The 7366-nt window shown below is 37.1% G+C and overlaps 1 long non-coding RNA gene across 1 annotated transcript; it reads right to left on the bottom strand.

Moving 5' to 3' along the window:
- Positions 1 to 6644: 6644 nt before the first annotated feature.
- Positions 6645 to 7366, bottom strand: LOC114579639. The gene is made up of 2 exons (XR_003700736.1): positions 7240 to 7366; positions 6645 to 6965 (listed from the first exon to the last, which is right to left on the bottom strand). It is a non-coding gene; the product is annotated as an uncharacterized LOC114579639 (long non-coding RNA).

The raw sequence follows: 7366 nt of genomic DNA, 5'->3' as shown, positions 1-7366 counted from the left end.
TCACCGTTACTTAACGTTTTGTTTGACGAGCTTGCCTCTCCTGGCCGACCCGATGGGCTCCAGCATTTTTATTAGCAAAATGGGATGGTTCTGTATAATATTTCAAATATAGCACACCATAATTACAACTATAGTTATTTCCAGCAATAATTAGTGGAATTATTTCTAATGCTGCCAATGTTGTAGGAATAAAATCAAAATATTTTTTATCAAAATATCATAATATATATTTTTATTAGAATTAATTTTTGTTTTATATACACCCTTAATTTTATACATTATCTCTCAATACAAAAATTTCAGTTTTGGGTTGACCCGAACCCGAAGCGGATTGGGCTCGGGTTCAGAAAACTGACCCGTTTGCAAAAACGGGTCGGTTTCGGGTTGACCCGGAAACCCGGGAATAACCCGAAATGCCCGTGCTTCCTGCCTCGGGTTTACAACCTTCCCGCCTATCCGGATGCCCGCCTGTCCGGTCTGCAGATAGCACGCGTGGCCGCGTGCATCGAGCCGCCAGCGTCCATGTCGCTTCGCGGGTTCGTGGCATCGCCAGCCTGCCGCCGCCCAGAGCTCCGTTGCCAGCCGCCAGCGCCCACGTCGCACCGCTGAAGCTGCCTAAACGAGTCGGGTCGAGTTGACCCGAACCCGAAGCGGGTTGAGTTCGGGTCCAGAAAATTGACCCATTTGCAAAAACGGGTCGGGTTGACCCGAACCCGAATAATGCCGAGTCAGTTTTGGGTTTGACCTGAACCCGACCCGTAACCCGAAATTGACACCCCTACCTTTTAGAAAGGAGCTAGTAGCCCAATGGTCGAGTGACTTGTGCTGCGCCTAGAGCCACCCAATGCTTTTGCAACCTGGGTTAGGGAGGTCAATCGTTAGCGGTGTAAATGAGTCAAGTCAAATCTTTTTTCTGTCATATCAAATTAAGCTTATTTAATATTTAATTAGTTCGAACTCGATTTCGACTTGTTCATAAATTATCATCATATATGCTATTTTTAATTTTTAATGTATTTATGTTGTATGATATTTTTCTTGGTGGTTTTTTTTTTAAGAAATGAGTGGCATGGCCAACCAATTTCATTGATGCATAAAAAATTATGAGGGAGCTTAAATATTGATTGATAGATCAAAAAAGAGAACATCATGTAGAAACAACAAGATACAAGGACCAAGGAAAGAAGTTCACAATGGGTGATGACAAAACAATCAAACAGTGCTCAAATAAACTTGGGTTAAAGACCTTAATGTATATGTTAAGGAATCATCCAAAATAGCCAAAAATGAAGGCAATTACATATCCAATGATTTGACGGAAGGAGAAACATGGTGAACAAAAACTGCATGATTCAATTACATATAAATATAGGGTCTCATCATAGCCCTACAAAAAAATATATTTGTATACAATCTCTTGCATAAGCATCCAATTAAAGTATAAATCCTCCAAAAAAAAAAAGCACATCAGGTATTAAAAGATAGGTTCGTCCAACTAAAAGTATCCCAATAAGATAGTCAAAGATGGTTCAATAGTAAGCATAGAAGATTCATCATAGTAGAAACTATTTTACTATTTGGTTCAATTTTAGTTACATTATTTGTTTCCTGTAACGGTTGTTATTTGTGACATATTTTTGCTTTCTTGTGTAACCTTGTATTAGCTACAGTACCTTTTTTTTTTTAAAGTTTTAGTATATTATATATAAATAAATTTACAAGTTGTAATAAATTTTGACTCAAAAATAAAATTTAGTTATGATTTCTTCCATAATATAGGAGTGCTCTCCCTTCTTTCTCTCTCTTACTGTGCAATCATTCAAGAAGCTTATCTTCACCAAGAATTCACAATAATTGGTATTAGAGCTTGGTGGAGGTGATCAAGGGGAAGGAGGAGGGTTTTCTTGTAATCAAGAAAGAAGCAGAGCTAGGATAAGGCGGGGTCATAGGAATGGGCATGAAGATTGTGTGAAGGATCGAACATGGTTGGAAGTGTACGAATCGAACTGGGCATGTGACCACCAGTGTGGGTGTTCAGTCAGAGTAGAGCACGCAGGATATGACATATGGGTGGCAGATAGGTCGGAGAAGGGACACTTGCGCTTGAAGGAGAAGCAGACGGGTCAGGCCTGTAGTAAGACAGACTAAAACGGGTCAGTAAGGCACTGGCGTATCGCGTGGGTGGGTATTGGAAATCATAAGAAGACCTTGCCACTTATTTTCTTCTCCAAGAAATAAAACTCCTACTCGATCTCCTCCCGATCATGTTTCTCCCACTTTGCTCACCTCTCCCTATCACTACTCTCTCGATTCGCCTCTTCTGTTTCGCCTAATACTCCTCTTTAAAAAGACCCACCTGCTAATATACTAAGAAAATAAGAAACAAGCAATATATATGGCGATACAAAAGGATACATGAGAGAAACTTGTTTTATATATATATATATATATATAAGTGCAAACCAATAAAACTAATTAACAACTAATATTTGACTCACATAATTAATTAGCATTTTAATTAACAATCATCACCTTAAATCAACTATTAGATAAGTCAAGCTATTTCTTTCTCCCAAAGCCTACTTAACCAAGAGGCCTACATACCTGAAGCAAAACTGGGTAGTGTTGGAATTTGGTTCCTGATACTATCTTTGTGAGCATGTCGTCTAGATTCTTATTCATAAGAACTTTTTGAACTTCCATATAGTACCTTGACCTAGAACATCCCTGATAAAAAGCAATATGATATCAATGTGCTTTGTCCTTTCATGAAATACTTATTCTTCATCAACTGAGTAACACTCTGACTGTCATACCAGATAACATATTTTATTTTTATGTTCTCAAGCTTTTCAAGAAACCCTTTCATTCATATATATACCTTCATTTATTTACATGTAGCAGCTATATATTCTACCTCTTTGGTTGATAAATTCATGACTAACTAGACATTTGATTTTCAACTACTTGTATTATCGTAGGCTTGAAATACATATCCTATAATTTCTCTAACTGTTGGAGAAATTATTACGTTCGGAGTCTAGACGTAGCTTTGCATTTGGACACCAATTAAATTTTGACATGTGAATTTTATATATAATTTTTTTTCTTACAACCTGACAAACCAACCCGATTCAGCCATGCGATTTTTAAATTAGAACTTATTTTTATATTTTAAAGAAAAAAATTTGTGAGAACTCCCAATATTTAGAATTTTGACGGAATAAAACTTTTAGTATCTATTGACAAAAAAAAAAATGAGAAACATACAATGAAAATGAAAACTGATTTAATATTGTTGGGATCGAGAAGCGCGGGTTAACTACGCGTAATTGGCGATTTTTATGTTTGGCGCATATTTGACGAAAAGCAAAGTTGGGGGCGGGCACGACGCAAGTTTAGGTTATACACATACGATTAGTGGAATTATTTCTAATTTATAATTACGAAATGTATAATATTTCAAATATAGCAAATTATAATTACCAAAATAATTATTTCCAGCATTAATTAGTGGGATTATTTCTAATGAAATTTGTTAGCAGCCAATGCTGACATTGAGCACACTCGTTGATGGCATTTTTTTTTCCACGCGATGTCGTAGGAAAATAAAATTAATTTTTTTTATCAAAGTATAATAATATATTTAGATATTTTATATTAGAATGAGATTTTTTTAATATGTCTTTAATTTATATGTTATATGTTATCTCAAGTATTATTAAGCTATTATGCAATATAGTTAACTTATTAGACATTGATTACATAAAAAGGTTATAAATATTGAATAGTTTAAATATTTTTTTAAATTATTTAATTATATTAATGATATTTTAATTATATCTTGACATTAAGTTCATAGCATCACAGCAATGTATGAATAAAAAAAAAAAAATTCGAGGGGTTGGCACGTTACCTCTATAGCCCCCCAACTAGCTCTTTATTGAGTCTGATCGATAAAATTGAAATTTTAGTCAGAGGAGACAATCCAATTGATCGGCACAAGCAGATTCTACATAAAACTAACAAAATGATGTTCTCCACGTTCTTTCATTTTTTGATCGATTTTTCACCTTCCTATGTTCCACGAGAATGCTATCAACAATCTTTTCTTTGAAAACATTAATTAAACAGCCTTATGAAAATTGACAATTTTGAAAGAAATATATTAAGTTTTGACCCAAAAATAAGATTTAGTTTTGATTTCTTCCCAAATCTGAGAGTGCTCTCCCTTCTACCTCTCTCTTGCAGTGCAATCATTCAAGAAACTTATTTTCCTCCAAGAATTTCCAATAATTAGTATCAGAGTTTGGTGGATTGATCTGGGGAAGGAGGAGGATGTTTCTTGTAATCAAGAAAGAAACAAAAGACAAGGCGGGGTTGCAAGCATGGGTAAGAAGATCGCGCGAAGGATCGGACACGGGTGGAAGTGTATGGGTTGTAGTGGGAACAGGAGCGGGTGCTTGGTCGGAGCAGAGCACACCGGATAAACATGCGGGGTGGTGGATAGGTTGGAGAAGGGACACTTCCTGGATAAATTAGTTTGTGTAGAGACCGAACACAAAATACTGTCCAGAGACCGACCCACAAGTCAGTGGTATTCAGCAGCACCGAGCCGCAGTACTGAGCTCCGGACAGCACAGAATAATTAGCAGAAGGAGACGCAGATGGGTCAAGGCCGAGTACAAGACAAGCTCACACGGGTCAGCAAGGCGCTGGCGGATCGCATGGGCGGCGGTGTCGCGAGCAGAGACGGGTCGCACGAGTGTTAGATGCGCAGGGGGTGCTCGCGAGTGAAGACTAATTGCAGGAGGCAGTCGGGAGAGCTAGGACGCGCGCTCTCGGTTCAGGTAGGCTTTAAGAGACCTGTTGGCTCTCGGTCCAGCAGGTGGTGGCTCTCGATCCAGGCAAGGTTCTCTTCTCTTGATCCGCGCAGAGAAGGATTTTCACAGCTGAGATGCAGTTATAAAGGGGCCTAGCTAGGCTAAGAACAAGAAGCTGTTGTTGTTGTTGGAGAAGAAGACAACAGGTTGTTGTTAAATGAACTCAAATGAAATCACCTTATCGTCTCCACTACCAAAGATCGCCAACATGCCACCATCTCAAAGCCTTTAGTCGTGCCTGTTTGCCATGGCTCAAATCTTCATTCTTCTTACAAACGAATCCCCTCCTCCTCCACAGCGTTCACCACTGCAACCGAACTTGAACTCTCCCACGATCTTGTCCCGGTTTACGCCCCATCAGCCTCAGCAACCACAACCGATACATCTCATCTCCCCACTCCTGCTCACCTTAAAATCCTCTCATCTCCTGCTTGCGAAATTGCTTGCTCCCCTGATCTTATAGCGGGGAGATTTCGTAGTCGTGGAGCCCACGGGCTGCCCGGAAAACTTTTTGCATGGACCAGGTCTTTCTATACTGCGCTTCATCGGCGATTTTTATGTTTGGCGATTATTTGACGAATGCAAAGTTGAGGGTGGACCTGGCGGGCCTGGCGCACGTTTAGGTTGTACGATTAGTGGAATTATTTCTAATTTATAATTACAAAATGTATAATATTTGAAATATAGCAAATTATAATTACCAAAATAATAATTTCCAGCATTAATTAGTGGGATTATTTCAAATGAAAATTGTTAGCAGCCAATGCTGGCATTGAACCCACCACGGGTTGTCTTGATGGTGAAGAGCTGGTTGGTCTTAGGTCAGGTACCGAGTTCGAATTCCATGGCAATTCGTGCAAAGCCTTAAGTGTTGGCCCGGATGAGTATGGGGTGGGTTGTCCGCTAGGTCGACCGGAGAGATTAGTGGCCGAAGGCTGATACTCCCTGTCCCAAAAAAAAAAAAAAATCCGAACATGAGACCAATCGTTGAGCACCTATCGTGGCTTTAATAAAAAAAAAAAAAAAATCCAGAGGTTGGCACAATACCCTTTACGACCCCAACAAATTTCTCGCTGAGCTCGACCCATAAAATTGAGGCTGATGTCAATAACACAGCCCGACCTAATTGATTGATAAAACTAACAAAATAATGTTCTTCACGTGTTCTTTCGTTATTTGATCCATTTTTCACCTTCCTATGTTTCATTAGAATGCTATCAACAATGTTTTATTTGGAAACATTCAACTTAGGTTTCGTTTGAGATGGGCTTTCTTAATGCATCATAAAATATTCTTTTAGTGCAAATATTAAAAATTACTTAAAAAAACAGTAAGAAATTCATTCCAAACGAAACTTCTTTTTTTTCCAAACGAAACCTTAACCTTACCAAAATTGGCAATTTTGAAAAAAATTCTGAAGCTTAATAAACTCAAACAAAAATATGATTTCTTATTTTAAAATCATTTTTTAATCGAAACCATTTTTTTCTAACATTTAAAAGATAATATGAAAAAAATAAAATCAAACATAAAATACTAAATACAAAAACAATTGAAATTATTAAAATCAACCAACTCAAAATTTCTACTTGAAATAAATTCTCCAAAAAAAAATATCAAATAATAATTTTCTTATAACTACCATACTCTATTAAATTAAGCCCATTAATTCCATAAAAATTGCGAAAAGCAGCAAAAAATTCGTAATCAAATCGAAATATTATAAAATTAAAAAAAAGAACATCTCAAACATATCCAAAATCCTATCAATTAGTTTAGATATATAAAGATGCAAACCACAAAGCTTCTTACTTCAAAGCTAGTTCATGTTCCACAGTAATGACAAAGGTAGCAATTCAGTATATAGGCGATGTTCAGCAAATTAAAATGATCAAAACTGGAAGCAAATGAAAGCAGAATGGTCATTGACTACATCACATCAGCGAAGGTAATAAGAAACTTTGATCAAAATTTATTCCTGACAGACAAATTTAGTTTGTCAGACGATTGCATTGGCTGCACTGGCAATCCTTGGCCACAGATCAGCACATTCCTTACCAATGGGTCCTGTGATAGCAGAACCTGAAACCACAAGTATGACAGAAGATAAAATCAGAACTAATCCTTCACATGATATCCATTTTAAATTAGATTTAAGCTGTATTTGGGACTGCTTTCTTCTTGCATTCTAAAATAACTTTTTAATACAAAAATTTTTTGAATTTAAATTTTTTTGTGCTAGAAAACTATTTTACAAAGAAATACTAAAGTTATCCCAAACAGAACCTTATACCAATCATTATCAATGTGAAAGCAAAGATTTGATTATTTGAAGAGAGGAAATGAAAGGGCTTACCATAGAATTAAGGGTCTATAATTTCTCAATGAAGAACTGAGATTCCAAGTCAGATGCGGCAAAAGGGCTTTTACCTCAATTTAGAGAGAAATTATTATGTGCGGATGCCGAACGCCGTCCGACGACT

Source organism: Dendrobium catenatum, unplaced genomic scaffold, assembly GCF_001605985.2.
Source record: "Dendrobium catenatum unplaced genomic scaffold, ASM160598v2 fragScaff_scaffold_593, whole genome shotgun sequence".
Taxonomy (NCBI): domain Eukaryota; kingdom Viridiplantae; phylum Streptophyta; class Magnoliopsida; order Asparagales; family Orchidaceae; genus Dendrobium; species Dendrobium catenatum.
The sequence above is the reverse complement of the archived record's forward strand: the minus strand, read 5'-3'. Positions and strand labels throughout refer to the sequence as shown.